This window comes from Mobula birostris, chromosome 10 (assembly GCF_030028105.1).
Source record: "Mobula birostris isolate sMobBir1 chromosome 10, sMobBir1.hap1, whole genome shotgun sequence".
Classification (NCBI taxonomy): Eukaryota; Metazoa; Chordata; class Chondrichthyes; order Myliobatiformes; family Myliobatidae; genus Mobula; species Mobula birostris.
Genome location: NC_092379.1, coordinates 3,411,227 through 3,426,263, shown reverse-complemented (window position 1 = coordinate 3,426,263; position 15,037 = coordinate 3,411,227). Strand labels below are relative to the sequence as shown.

General features: G+C 45.0%; 1 protein-coding gene across 2 annotated transcripts in view; it reads right to left on the bottom strand.

Annotated features, from left to right (window-relative positions):
• Positions 1–15,037, bottom strand: part of LOC140203762 (cdc42 effector protein 2) — an 88,553-nt gene that overhangs the window by 32,321 nt on the left and 41,195 nt on the right. Inside the window, exon 1 of one of the 2 annotated variants that reach the window (XM_072269820.1) lies at positions 7,940–8,303. The exons of the other annotated variant lie outside the window; for it this stretch is intronic. The gene's annotated coding sequence lies outside the window, so the exon portion shown is untranslated. Of the gene's footprint in view, positions 1–7,939; positions 8,304–15,037 lie in introns of those variants that run through there. 2 annotated transcript variants of the gene reach the window in all.

Here is a 15,037-nt window from a genome sequence, read left to right as displayed (position 1 = left end):
CAGAACGAACCTAGGATGGGTGTGAAGCAGACCCCTCTTTAAGTGTCTCCACACACAGGAATTGGATCCAAATCCAATTAGAGCACGATTTAAATCTTTCATTGTTCAACCACTCTTCCACTGGAGGCCTTGTTTTTCAACCATGAAACGAAGTTATCAATTCTGCTTAAGTAGGTTATAGTTTAGACATGATGAACTTCTAATTTGAGTCTCCCTACACTATGTTTTAACTCTCCTCACCTGCTTATCAATTCTCCCTGAATCCCCTCCTCCTCCTCTTTCCCCTATTGTCCACTCTGCTCTCCTATCAGATTCCTTCCTCTCCAGTACTTTATCTTGCCTGCCCGCCTGGCTTCACCTGTCACCTTCCAGCTAGCCTCCTTGCCCTTCCACCCCCCACCTTTTTATTCTGGCATCTTCCCCCCTTCCTTCCCAGTCCTGAAGAAGGATCTCGGCCTGAAACGTTGACTGTTTATTCATTTCCATAGATGCTGCCTGGTCTGCTGAGTTCCTCCAGCATTTTGTGTGTGTTGTTATGGATTTCCAGCATCTGCAGACTTTCTCTTGTTTATGAGTTCTGAAAAAAGATGCAATTATTATGCAACATGAATTCTCTCTGAACAAATCAGCTCATAATGCCATTTCTGAGGAAAATTACTCACATTGGTGTGTCCTGTGGGTCAATGAGTCCGGACTGGGACAGAAGAGGAAAAGTCCATCAGGAACGTCTGTACTCATTATTCCCAAATGGAGAAAACCAGTAGGGAGTATCTTTTTGAAATCATGGTCCCAGTCCAAACATCTGTTAGAAGGTCATCAACTTGAGACTCTGTAGGCAGGGTTCCCAAACTGAGCACATTCCTTCAGCTTGGTCACAACAACCAAAGCCAAGGAGATAATTCACTCCATATTTTGTTGATCAAATTCACGCAGACAACTTAGCGTTTGATGAGAGAGCCGAGGCTGCAACCCAGCGTCTGACTGAAAAGTAGAACAGCAGGCAAGCAGATAGCAGAGGCCAACACCGAGTTGGGAATGCCCGACTTATGGTCACACCTGAACATAGGAACCCTGCAAGAGGACCGCAACCTTGTCGTTGGGCTTGGAGGCTCGCCTGCCTCCGTGACCCGGAGAGCGATGTTGGCGGGAGCCGTGGCTTTATGCTTTGGCTCTTGCCAAACAGATCAAAGGGTAGAGGCCAGACTAAGAGAGGTCCACTGGTTCTCCTGGTTCGGGGGTTCAGCTCAGGGCTAACAACCAGACTGGTCAGACAAAACTGTTACGGAAATAGCAATGAGGAATCCTTCTACATCTGTGTGCATGATATTCCTGAGTCTCCACCCAGCACGTGCATGGCTGACAGTACCGAAAACTGAGAGGAAGCTACTGACACGATGAAGGAAGCCAGCGATGGAGGACCTTCACTGCGTAGCAGGCAGTAAATAAAGAAGGCAGACCAACAATCCCTGAGGCTCTGCTATGGGATCTTCAAACTGGATTATTGATCCCCAGGGCCAGATGGTCTGCATCATAGAGTGCTTAAGGAAGTAGCCCAAGAAATAGTGGATGCATTAGTGATAATTTTTCAAAACTCGTTAGATTCTGGACTAGTTCCTGAGGATTGGAGGGTGGCTAATGTAACCCCACTTTTTAAAAAAGGAGGGAGAGAGAAACTGGGGAATTATAGACCGGTTAGCCTAACGTCGGTGGTGGGGAAACTGCTGGAGTTAGTTATCAAGGATGTGATAACAGCACATTTGGAAAGCGGTGAAATGATCGGACAAAGTCAGCATGGATTTGTGAAAGGAAAATCATGTCTGATGAATCTCATAGAATTTTTTGAGGATGTAACTAGTAGAGTGGATAGGGGAGAACCAGTGGATGTGGTATATTTGGATTTTCAAAAGGCTTTTGACAAGGTCCCACACAGGAGATTAGTGTGCAAACTTAAAGCACACGGTATTGGGGATAAGGTATTGATGTGGATAGAGAATTGGTTGGCAGACAGGAAGCAAAGAGTGGGAATAAACGGGACCTTTTCAGAATGGCAGGCGGTGACTAGTGGGGTACCGCAAGGCTCAGTGCTGGGACCCCAGTTGTTTACAATATATATTAATGACTTGGATGAGGGAATTAAATGCAGCATCTCCAAGTTTGCGGATGACACGAAGCTGGGTGGCAGTGTTAGCTGTGAGGAGGATGCTAAGAGGATGCAGAGTGACTTGGATAGGTTAGGTGAGTGGGCAAATTCATGGCAGATGCAATTTAATGTGGATAAATGTGAAGTTATCCACTTTGGTGGCAAAAATAGGAAGACAGATTATTATCTGAATGGTGGCCGATTAGGAAAAGGGGAGGTGCAATGTGACCTGGGTGTCATTATACACCAGTCATTGAAGGTGGGCATGCAGGTACAGCAGGCGGTGAAAAAGGCGAATGGTATGCTGGCATTTATAGCGAGAGGATTCGAGTACAGGAGCAGGGAGGTACTACTGCAGTTGTACAAGGCCTTGGTGAGACCACACCTGGAGTATTGTGTGCAGTTTTGGTCCCCTAATCTGAGGAAAGACATCCTTGCCATAGAGGGAGTACAGAGAAGGTTCACCAGATTGATTCCTGGGATGGCAGGACTTTCATATGAAGAAAGACTGGATGAACTGGGCTTGTACTCGTTGGAATTTAGAAGATTGAGGGGGGATCTGATTGAAACGTATAAAATCCTAAAGGGATTGAACAGGCTAGATGCAGGAAGATTGTTCCCGATGTTGGGGAAGTCCAGAACAAGGGGCCACAGTTTGAGGATAAAGGGGAAGCCTTTTAGGACTGAGATTAGGAAAAACTTCTTCACACAGAGAGTGGTGAATCTGTGGAATTCTCTGCCACAGGAAACAGTTGAGGCCAGTACATTGGCTATATTTAAGAGAGAGTTAGATATGGCCCTTGTGGCTACGGGGATCAGGGGGTATGGAGGGAAGGCTGGGGCGGGGTTCTGAGTTGGATGATCAGCCATGATCATAATAAATGGCGGTGCAGGCTCGAAGGGCCGAATGGCCTACTCCTGCACCTATTTTCTATGTTTCTGTTTCTATGTTTTATTTAGTAGTACAGCTCTGAGTAGGCCATCCCAGCCTTTTGAGGTACCCCACCCCGGCAACCCCCGGCAACCCTGGTTTATCCCTAGCCTAATCACGTAACAATTTGCAATGACCCGGTACATCTTTGGACTGTGGGAGGAAACCAGAGCACCCGGCGGAAAATCCTACGCGGTCACGGGGAGAACGTACAGAGACACCTTACGTAATGGCGCCGGAATTGAACTCCGAACTTCGTAATGCCCCGAGCTGTAATAGCATCGCACTAGCCCGTTACGCCACTGCGCCACCCACTCAGCTAAAAGCTGAGAGGAAAGTGGAGCCCCTGCTGAATATTTATTTAGTTGTTAGTTTATTTATTTTTGAGATACCGCGCAGAACAGGCCTTTCCAGCCCTTCACGTCACACCACCGAGCAATCCATTGATTTAATCCTTGCCTTATCACAGGACGAGTTACAACAGCCAATTAACATACCAACCAGTGGACTGTGGGAGGAAACCAGAGCACCCGGAGGAAACCCACGCGGTCATGGGGGGAATGTACAAACTCCTTACAGGCAGTGGCGGGAATTGAACCCAGGTCACCTGTACTGTAAAGCATTGTGCTAACCACTACACTACCAAGCCGCCCTAATATCAAACATTCCTAATTCATGTAATTTGACAACTGAATTTTAAGCAACATCTCGCTTAGAATCACGTTGACTTTATAGGCATAGAATGTTTAAGAAGGCAACAGTACATCAGCCTGTGAGGTGTGGACACCATTCCAATGCAGGAGTGGTAGAGAAAGCCATTGATAGACGGTAACATTCCACAAATAACTACGAAGAAAATTACCATATCATCCCCTCTTCATCGGCATTTATTTATTTATCTATTTAAGCAAAAACACACACACAAACACACACACACACACAAAATACTGGAGGAACTCAGGCAACATCTAAGCAAAAGAGTACAGTCCAAGGTCAGGCCAAAACCCTTTGGCAGGACTCATTAATTTATTGAGATACAGTGTGGAATTGGCCCTTCCAGCCCTTTGAGCTGCGCTGCCCAACAAACCCCCAGTTTAACCCCAGCCTAATCACGGGACAATTTACAATGACCAGTTAACCTACTAACAGCAAATGAGCGAGCATTGTATAATTGTATAAAGATTGTATAACTTATGCATTCTTTGATAATATATGTACTTGACTGGTACGTCTTTGGACTGTGGGAGGAAACCAACAATCAGAATTGGGTTTAATTTCACTGGCATATTGCCATGAAACTTGTTATTCTGCAGCAGCAGTTCACTGCAACACAGTATTGTCAAAGTCTTAGGCACATGCATATAGCCGGGGTGCCTAAGGTTTTTGCTCAGTACTGTAGCAATTTTATGTATTGCACTGTACTGCTACCGCAAAAACAACAAGCAAATTTCATGACAGATGTGAGTGATGATAAACCTGATTCTGATGTGGGTCTCTATTGTGGACTGAGAGTGGGAAGGGGGACAGGGAGAGGAGAATTGTGGTTGGGAAAAGGAGAAGGGAGAGGGAAGCACCAGAGAGACATTCTGTAATGATCAATAAACTGATTGTTTGGAATCAAATGACTTTGCCTGGTGTCTCAGGGCTGGGTGTGTCTACACCCGCCCCTGGCTCTCCTTCTCTGTCACCTGTCCTGCACCCCTCCCACGACGCTCCACCCTCGCCATCCCCAACATCCTTTACTCTCGCCAGATCTACAAACTCGCTCTCCGCTCCCCCTTGACAAATACAGTACCAGGCACATTTATATAGCTAGAGTGCCTAAGACTTTTCCACAGTACTACATAGAGTAATAAAAAATATAAATTACAATAAGAAGTACATATAAAAAAGAAAATTTAAAGTAAATAAGAGGTGCAGGAAGAGAGGTAATACAGTGGGGTAGAGTTTGTGGGTACATTGTCATGAGGTCCTTAAGGATGGAGGCTGCCTTTTTGAGGCATTACCATTTGGAGATGTTCTGGATGCCAGCGAGGTTCGTGCCCAGGATGGAGCTGGCAGAGCTCACAACTCTCGGCACCTTCCTTTCAATCCAGTGCAGTGGCATCTTCGTACCAGATGGTGATGCAGGCAGTTCGAATGCGTGTTGGCCGGGACCAGGGAGAACTCTCCTGCTGATTTTGTGCCTTGTAACCCCTCTCGGAAATGACCTCACTGTTCGGAAACACTTTAGGAAACCCTGACAATCTGAAAGAGGTGCTATATCTGTGCAATCTGTTCCTTTCAGAATCAGAATGATAATCAGGTTAATTGTCATGAAATGTATTCTTTTGTGCCAGCAGTACTGTGCAGTGCATAAAAGATACCATAAGTTATTAAAATAAATATTTTTTTAAAATTGATCAGTAGTGCAAAAGGAGAGCGAAATAGTCAGGTAGTGATTACGGACCGTTCAGAAATCTGATGGCAGAGGGATAGTGGGGTGATGATCATGGGTTCATGGACCGTTCAGAAATCTGATGGCAAAGGGGGAAAAGAAAGATGTTCCTAAAATGTAGAGCAGGGTTTTCCAACCTCTTTATGCCATGGACCACAACTATTAACCAAGAGGTCTGTGGACCCCAGGTTAGGAACCCCTGGGGTAGAGCGTGTGTCCTCAGGCTCCTGTACCTCCCCCACCCGAGGGTAGTAATGGCTCGCCCCGATGCTTTTAATCAAATGCTGTCTTAGTTAACTCTGTCACATTGAGTTGGAAAGTATAATCAGCCAGTTTTGTCAAAGTTGATCACAAACACCTGAAAGTCTTCAGGCGTGCGTGCGCGCGCACACACACACACACATATACTCCCTCTCACTCTCACACACACATTAACACACACACTCTCACACATATACTCTCTCTCTCACACACTCACACACACACACACACATATACTCCCTCTCTCTCACACACACACACTCACACACATACTCTCACACACACATTCACACATACACTCTCACACACACTCTCACACACACTCACTCACGCTCACACACATGCTCTCACACGCGCACACTAACAAGGCTGGAGGAACTCAGCAGCTCAGGCAGCGTCTGTGCAAAAAAGCAAACAGTCGAGATTTCGGGCTGAGACCTTTCAAGGACGCTGCCTGACCTGCTGAGCTCCTCCGGCATACTGTGTGTGTTGCCAAAGTTAATGCCTCTGAAAGACCCAGGTAAAAACAAAGAAACACCTTCAACCTGCCTGTATCGGTATGTCTGGCAGTCATGCCAGCAGGGTTGGACAGCAGTTTACTATAAGACCATAAAACCACAAGATATAGGAGCAAGATTTGGCCATTTGGCCCATCGAGTCTGCTCCACTATTTCATCATGGCTGATTCAACATTTCTCTCTCAGCCCCAATCTCCTGCCTTCTCCCCCCTGACCAATTAACAATCTATCGACGTCTGCCTTAAATATACCCTGTGACTGGGCTCCACAGCTGCCTGTGGCAAAGAATTCCATGGATTCCCCACTCTCTGGCAGAAGGAATTTCCTCCTCATCTCCATTCTAAAATGACGCCCCGCCGTTCTGAGGCTGTTTTACATGCCAGACATCCCCACCCTGCAAAAACTCACCCCAGGGAGGTAGCACCATCAATTTGCGGGAGACTCCCGGACCTTCCGGGAGAGGTGGGATGTCTGACATGCCATGATAGCTGGTGGCTCGGAATTCAATGGCAAAGCAGCCATAGACCGTAATGCAGTAACTGCAGCAAGGGAAATCATCAAAATGTCTGGTACTGAGATCTTAGCATCAAAGTGTCTGCTACGTATCCTCAGCATCCCCGACAGTTTCAGTAAAATTCATCTTAACAACTTCGGATGTTTGTCGGTCTTTGCTTACACGTAGTTTTTTCATAAATTCTGTTGTGCTTTATTCCCTGTAAATGCCAGCATGAAAATGATTCTCAGGTAGTATATGGTAACATATACGTACTTTGACAATAAATTTTACATACCTACTCGATTAAATTTACCATAAAATAATAGGGCTGCTATTTAGCAATACTAGAAACATTTGATAATGAGATTTACGTTTCTCAATTCGATTCAATTTTCACTGTTTCAAGAGAACAGTTTAAACAGAGGCATCTCATTCCCACAGTCAGAAAATTATGCAGGCATTTAAAAAACTTACGGAGCACAAACGTGCCCTCTTTTTCAAGAACTAAACAAGTCAATGGAATCAACTTCCAGTTCGACGTGAAAACATTACTCTAACACACATGCAGTGCTCTGCAATTTTCATAACTTAGTTCTTCTTATTTCTTTTCCTGATTTTTTTCCTTTCTAGTCATTTGACCTTTCGATTTGTTTCAATATCATACTACTGAAGGAAAGATAATATTGATGCTGCTCTTCACCAAGGTCCAAGGTCTGGATAATTCACTCACTTCTGCCATCAGTTTACTTTTCTGGTCGTTTGTGGGCTGGAAATACAGCTGAAATACGGAAAAAAGTGTAACTAAGAGAGACCAGCTCGAACAAAACCTGTCCCAACACTGCAGCTGATTATGGAAAGTGCCTTTCTAATTTGCTAAAGAGCATCATTCAAGAGATTTGATCGATTATAATTTTGCTTCCCATAGCTGAGGTTCATAATCCAAAAGACCGGCAGCTTTAGCAACGATAATCCAGTAGATAATCCGTTGTACAGAAATTTAAGTCTAAATTTGTGCCCCGACGCGCAAAAAAAGGGTGGTTTTGAAATGAAAAAAAAATGTAAAGCATTTATCTGGAAACTGGTTTTCTCCAGCAACGCAGCGAATTATCAGTAAAACTTTCCTTTATTCTACTAAGCGTAATTGGAGCGTTCTTACCAGAATCAGCTGCCCATTCAGATTGTTCCTTGAACAAAATGTGATGAAGAGGGAAGGAGAAGGCAAGGCGGTATCAGCACAGTGTCCTGCAGTCAGCAGCAGATCCTGAGCGGATAGAACACAGCTGGAGTATCGTGAAGAATTCTAACGACAGGCAGTCAGTCTAGCACATGCCTTGAAGTGTGAGAGGGCGTGCTGAGAGGAGGAAACGGGAGGGAAGGACGGGTTAACACACTGCAGCTTCCACTGACGTCAGAACGGCAACTTCGCTTCAGTTTATCCCCTCCTGAGGATCTGGAAAACATTATCTCCACACTTGGATTATCTCTCAGCACTGCTGATTGACCCAGTTGAGGGACTGGCTCAGCTGCCTTTGCTCCAGTTTTATTCCGCCTACAATAAAAGTTTATTCAAAATGACAAAGTCGGAGCTTTCCAGCCTGTGAGTAATCAAGATGCTATGGAACACAGGCCGTACTGGGAGAGGGTGCAGGAGAGGTTTAACTGGATGCTGTCTGGTTTAGAGGGCAATTGATATCACGAGAGGCTGGATAAACTTGGGTTGTTTTCTCTGGAGCGCCGGAGGCTGAGGGGAGATCTGTTAGAGGTTTAGAATATTATGAGAGGCGTAGAGAGCGGACAGAGAGTATCTGTTTCCCAGGATGAAATGTCCAATAACGGGGACATGCACTGAAGGTGAGAGGGGGTGAGTTCAAAGGGGATGTGAGGGGTAAGCTCTTTAACTCGGAGTGGTGGATGCCCGCAATGTGCTAACACCAGGAATTCTGCAGATGCTGGAAATTCAAGCAACACACGATCCTGACGAAGGGTCTCGGTCCGAAACGTCAACTGTACCTCTTCCTAGAGGTGCTGCCTGGCCTGCTGCGTTCACCAGCAACTTTGATGTGTGTTGCCTGGAATGCCTGCCTGGTTTGGTGGTAGAGGCAGATAAATCAGAGGCTTTTAAGAGACATTTGGACAGGCTCATGGATGTAAGGAAAATGGAAGGACATGGACATGGTGTAGGTAGGAGAGATTAATGTTTGAGTGTTTTTGATTTGCTTTTTAGCCGGGTCAGCACAACAGTGTGGGCCGAATGGCCTGTTCCTGTGCTGTATCTATGTAGTCCATGGTGCATTGGTGTTAGAAACTGTCAAGGTGTTGTAGAGAGGGGCAAGTGTCACTGCAATGGGTACAGAGGGTAGCCTCCAACCCGATGGCATGAATATTGACTTCTCTAACTTTCGTTAATGCTCCTCCTCCCCTTCATACTCCATCTCTTATTTATTTATCTAATATATCTTTTATATATTCTTTTTCCCCTTTTTTCTCTCTTTTTTCTCCCTCTGTCCCACTCACTATAACTCCTTGACTGCTCTCCACCCTCCGGTCTCCCCTCTCCCCTTCTCTTTCTCCCCAGGCTTCCCGTCCCATGACCCTCTCCCTTCTCCAGCCTGGTATCCCTTTTGCCAATCAACTTTCCAGCTCTTAGATCCACCCCTCCCCTCCTGTCTTCTCCTATCATTTGGGATCTCCCCCTCCCCCTCCCACTTTCAAATCTCTTACTAGCTCTTCCTTCAGTTAGTCCTGACAAAGGGTCTCGGCCTGAAACGTCAACTGTACCTCTTCCTATAGATGCTGCCTGACCTGCTGCGTTCACCAGCATTTTTTGTGTGTGTTGGTTAAAGAACAGGTACATTTCAGATTACATGAGAACACAAGAAATAGGAGCAGGAGTCGGCCATCTGGCCCGTCGAGCCTGCTCCAACATTCAATAAGATCATGGCTGATCTGGCCATGGACTCATCTCCACCTACCTGCCTTTTCCCCATAACCCTTAATTCCCCTACCATGCAAAAATCTATCCAACCTTGTCTTAAATAGATTTACTGAGGTAGCCTCCACTGCTTCATCAGGCAGAGAATTCCACAGATTCACCACTCTCTGGGAAAAGCTGTCTCTCCTCATCTCCATCCTAAATCTACTCCCACGAATCTTAAGGCTACGTCCCCTAGTTCTAGTCTCACCTACCAGTGGAAACAGCTTTCCTGCCTCTAACTTATCCATCCCTTTCATAATGTTATATGTTTCTATAAGATCTCCTCTCATTCTTCTGAATTCCAGTGATTACAGTCCCAGGACACTCAATCTCTCCTCATAGTCTAACCCCCTCATCTCTGGAATCAACCTGGTGAACCCCGTCTGCACTGCCTCCAAAGCCAGTATATCCTTCCTCAAGTAAGGAGACCAGAGCTGCACGCAGTCCTCCAGGTGCAGCCCCACCAGTACCCTGTACAGTTGCAGCAAAACCCCCCTGCTCTTAAATTCAATCCCTCCATTAATGAAAGCCAACATTCCATTTGCCTTCTCGAGAGCCTGCTGCACCTGCAAACCAACCTTCTGTGATTCATGCACAAGCATTCCCAAGTCCTTCTGCATAGAAGCATGCTGCAAATTTTTACCATTTAAATAATAATCTGATCTTCCATTTTCCCTTCCAAAGTGGATGACCCTGCATTTACCAGCATTGTACTCCACCTGCCAGACGTTTGCCCACTCACTTAACCTGTCTATATCTCTCTGCAGGCTCGCCGTATCTTCTGCTTTTCCACTCAATTTAGTATCATCAGCAAACTTAGATACACTACACTCAGTCCCCTCTTGCAGATCGTTAGTGTATAGTGTGAACAGTTGCAGGCCCAGCATCGACCCCTGTGGCACACCCCTCACCACTGATTGCCAACCAGAGAAACACCCATGTATCCCAACTCTCTGCTTTCTTTTAGTTAACCAATTCTCTATCCATGCTAACACATCACCCTCAACTTTGTGCATCCTTATCTTATGGATAAGTCTTTTATGTGGCACCTTATCGAACACCTTCTGGAAATTCAAGTAAATAACATCCATCTGTTCCTCTCTATCCACTGCGCTCGTTATATCCTGAAAGTACTCTAGTGAGTTTGTCAAACAGGACCTGCCTTTGCTGAATCCGTGCTGCGTCTGCCTGATGGATCCATTTCTTTCCAGATGCTTCGCTATTTCTTCTTTAGTGATAGCTTCAAGCATTTTCCCAACTACAGATGTTAAACTAACTGGCCTATAGTTACCTGCCTTTTGCCTATATTCTTTTTTGAACAGTGCCGTGACATTAGCTGTCTTCCAATCTGCCAAGACCTGCCCAGAGTCCAGAGAATTTTGGTAAATGTTCACCAAAGCCTCTACTATAACTTCCGCCATTTCTTTCAGTACCCTGGGATGCATTCCATCAGGACCAGGGGACTTACCTATCTTCAGGCCCACAAGTTTGCTCAGCACTACCTCTTTAGTGATAGCTATTGTATCGATGTCCTCACCTCCTGTTGCATCTATAACATCTCTGTCTGGCATGTTAGACGTGTCCTCCACCGTGAAGATCGACACAAAATAGTCACTCAAAGCCTCTGTCATTTCCTTATCACCCGATATCAATTCCCCCTTTTCATCCTCCAAGGGACCTGCATTCACTTTGGCCACCCTTTTCTGCTTAATATAATTATAATAACTTTTATTATCCGTTTTTATATTTTGGGCTAGTTTATTTTCATAATCTGGCTTCCCTTTCTTTATTGGTCATTTAGTGGTTCTTTGTTGCTTTTTAAAGTTTTCCTAATCTTCCAGTTTCCCACTGCTCTTGCCGACTTTATATGCATGATCTTTCATTTCCTCAGTTATCCAAGGCTGGCTCTCCCCACCCTTACTGTCCTTGCTTTTAACAGGAATATACTTTTGCTGAGCACCGTGACAAATCTCTTTGAAAGTCTTCCACTGTTCCTCAATCGTCCCACCGTATAGCCCGTGTTCCCAGTCAAATCATCCTTCATCCCATTGTAGTCTCCATTGTTTAGGCATAATACATTGGTTTTAGATCGAACTATTGCACCCTCCATTTGTATGAGAAACTCAGTCATACTGTGATCACTCTTTCCAAGAGGATCCCTAACTACAAGATCACTAATTTTACCTGACTATTTGCACAGAACCAGATCTAAGATGGCATGTTCCCTTGTAGGGTCAGTAACATGTTGTTCAAGAAAGCCATCACAGATGCATTCAATGAAGTTCTCCTCAAGACTGCCTCGACCAACTTGATTCACCCAGTCTATGTGCAAGTTAAAATCCCCCATGACAACTGCTGTTCTGTTCTTACATGCCTCAGATATTTCTCTGTTTATTGCCTGTGCCACTGTAATGTTATTACTTGATGGCCGATAGACAACTCCCACCAGATTAGACCATAAGACCATAAGACCATAAGACAAAGGAGCAGAAGTAGGCTATTCGGCCCATCGAGTCTGCTCCGCCATTTTATCATGAGCTAATCCATTTTATCCTATTTAGTCCCACTGCCCCGCCTTCTCACCATAACCTTTGATGCCCTGGCTACTCAGATACCTATCAATCTCTGCCTTAAAGACACCCAATGACTTGGCCTCCACTGCCGCCCATGGCAACAAATTCCGTAGATTCACCACCCTCTGACTAAAAAAATTTCTTCGCATTTCTGTTCTGAAAGGGCGCCCTTCAATCCTGAAGTCATGCCCTCTCGTACTAGACTCCCCCATCATGGGAAACAACTTTGCCACATCCACTCTGTCCATGCCTTTTAACATTCAAAATGTTTCTATGAGGTCTCCCCTCATTATTCTAAACTCCAAGGAATACAGTCCAAGAGCGGACAAACGTTCCTCATATGTTAACCCTCTCATTCCCAGAATCATTCTTGTGAATCTTCTCTGTACCCTCTCCAACGTCAGCACATCCTTTCTTAAATAAGGAGACCAAAACTGCCCACAGTACTCCAAGTGAGGTCTCACCAGCGCCTTGTAGAGCCTTATAGAGCCTTATAGAGCCTTATAGATCCTCAACATATAGGCTAGGCGTGAGGAGGTTAGTTCACTACAGGGGGATGGGAACCAGTGCAGAGAGGCAGAGGGGTGTAAAGTGAGGGTAGAAACAAAAAGTACTATGGAGAAAAGTAAAAGTGGCAGGCCGACAAATCCAGGGCAAGCATTAAAAAGGGCCACTTTTCAGCATAATTGTATAAGGGCTAAGAGGGTTGTAAAAGAGTGCCTGAAGGCTTTGTGTGTCAATGCAAGGAGCATTCGTAATAAGGTGGATGAATTGAAAGTGCAGATTGTTATTAATGATTATGATATAGTTGGGATCACAGAGACATGGCTCCAGGGTGACCAGGGATGGGAGCTCAACGTTCAGGGATATTCAATATTCAGGAGGGATAGACATGAAGGAAGGGGAGGTGGGGTGGCGTTGCTGGTTAAAGAAGAGATTAACGCAATAGAAAGGAAGGACATAAGCCGGGAAGATGTGGAATCGATATGGGTAGAGCTGCGTAACACTAAGGGGCAGAAGACGCTGGTGGGAGTTGTGTACAGGCCACCTAACAGTAGTAGTGAGGTCGGAGATGGTATTAAACAGGAAATTAGAAATGTGTGCAATAAAAGAACAGCAGTTATAATGGGTGACTTCAATCTACATGTAGATTGGGTGAACCAAATTGGTAAAGGTGCTGAGGAAGAGGATTTCTTGGAATGTATGCGGGATGGTTTTTTGAACCAACATGTTGAGGAACCGACTAGAGAGCAGGCTATTCTGGACTGGGTTTTGAGCAATGAGGAAGGGTTAATTAGCAATCTTGTCGTGAGAGGCCCCTTGGGTAAGAGTGACCATAATATGGTGGAATTCTTCATTAAGATGGAGAGTGACATAGTTAATTCAGAAACAAAGGTTCTGAACTTAAAGAGGGGTAACTTTGAAGGTATGAGACATGAATTAGCTAAGATAGACTGGCAAATGACACTTAAAGGATTGACGGTGGATATGCAATGGCAAGCATTTAAAGGTTGCATGGATGAACTGCAACAAATGTTCATCCCAGTTTGGCAAAAGAATAAATCAAGGAAGGTAGTGCACCCGTGGCTGACAAGAGAAATTAGGGATAGTATCAATTCCAAAGAAGCAGCATACAAATTAGCCAGAGAAAGTGGCTCACCTGAGGACTGGGAGAAATTCAGAGTTCAGCAGAGGAGGACAAAGGGCTTAATTAGGAAGGGGAAAAAAGATTATGAGAGAAAACTGGCAGGCAACATAAAAACTGACTGTAAAAGCTTTTATAGATATGTAAAAAGGAAAAGACTGGTAAAGACAAATGTAGGTCCCCTGCAGGCAGAAACAGGTGAGTTGATTATGGGGAGCAAGGACATGGCAGACCAATTGAATAATTACTTTGGTTCTGTCTTCACTAAGGAGGACATAAATAATCTTCCAGAAATAGTAGGGGACAGAGGGTCCAGTGAGATGGAGGAACTGAGCGAAATACATGTTAGTAGGGAAGTGGTGTTAGGTAAATTGAAGGGATTGAAGGCAGATAAATCCCCAGGGCCAGATGGTCTGTGTCCCAGGGTGCTTAAGGAAGTAGCCCAAGAAATAGTGGATGCATTAGTGATAATTTTTCAAAACTCGTTAGATTCTGGACTAGTTCCTGAGGATTGGAGGGTGGCTAATGTGACTCCACTTTTTAAAAAAGGAGGGAGAGAGAAACTGGGGAATTATAGACCGGTTAGCCTAACGTCGGTGGTGGGGAAACTGCTGGAGTCAGTTATCAAGGATGTGATAACAGCACATTTGGAAAGTGGTGAAATGATCGGACAAAGTCAGCATGGATTTGTGAAAGTTAAAATCATGTCTGACGAATCTCATAGAATTTTTTGAGGATGTAACTAGTAGAGTGGATAGGGGAGAACCAGTGGATGTGGTATATTTGGATTTTCAGAAGGCTTCTGACAAGGTCCCACACAGGAGATTAGTGTGCAAACTTAAAGCACACGGTATTGGGGGTAAGGTATTGGTGTGGGTGGAGAGTTGGTTAGCAGACAAGAAGCAAAGAGTGGGAATAAACAGGACCTTTTCAGAATGGCAGGCGGTGACTAGTGGGGTACCGCAAGGCTCAGTGCTGGGACCCCAGTTGTTTACAATATATATTAATGACTTGGATGAGGGAATTAAATGCAGCATCTCCAAGTTTGCGGATGACACGAAG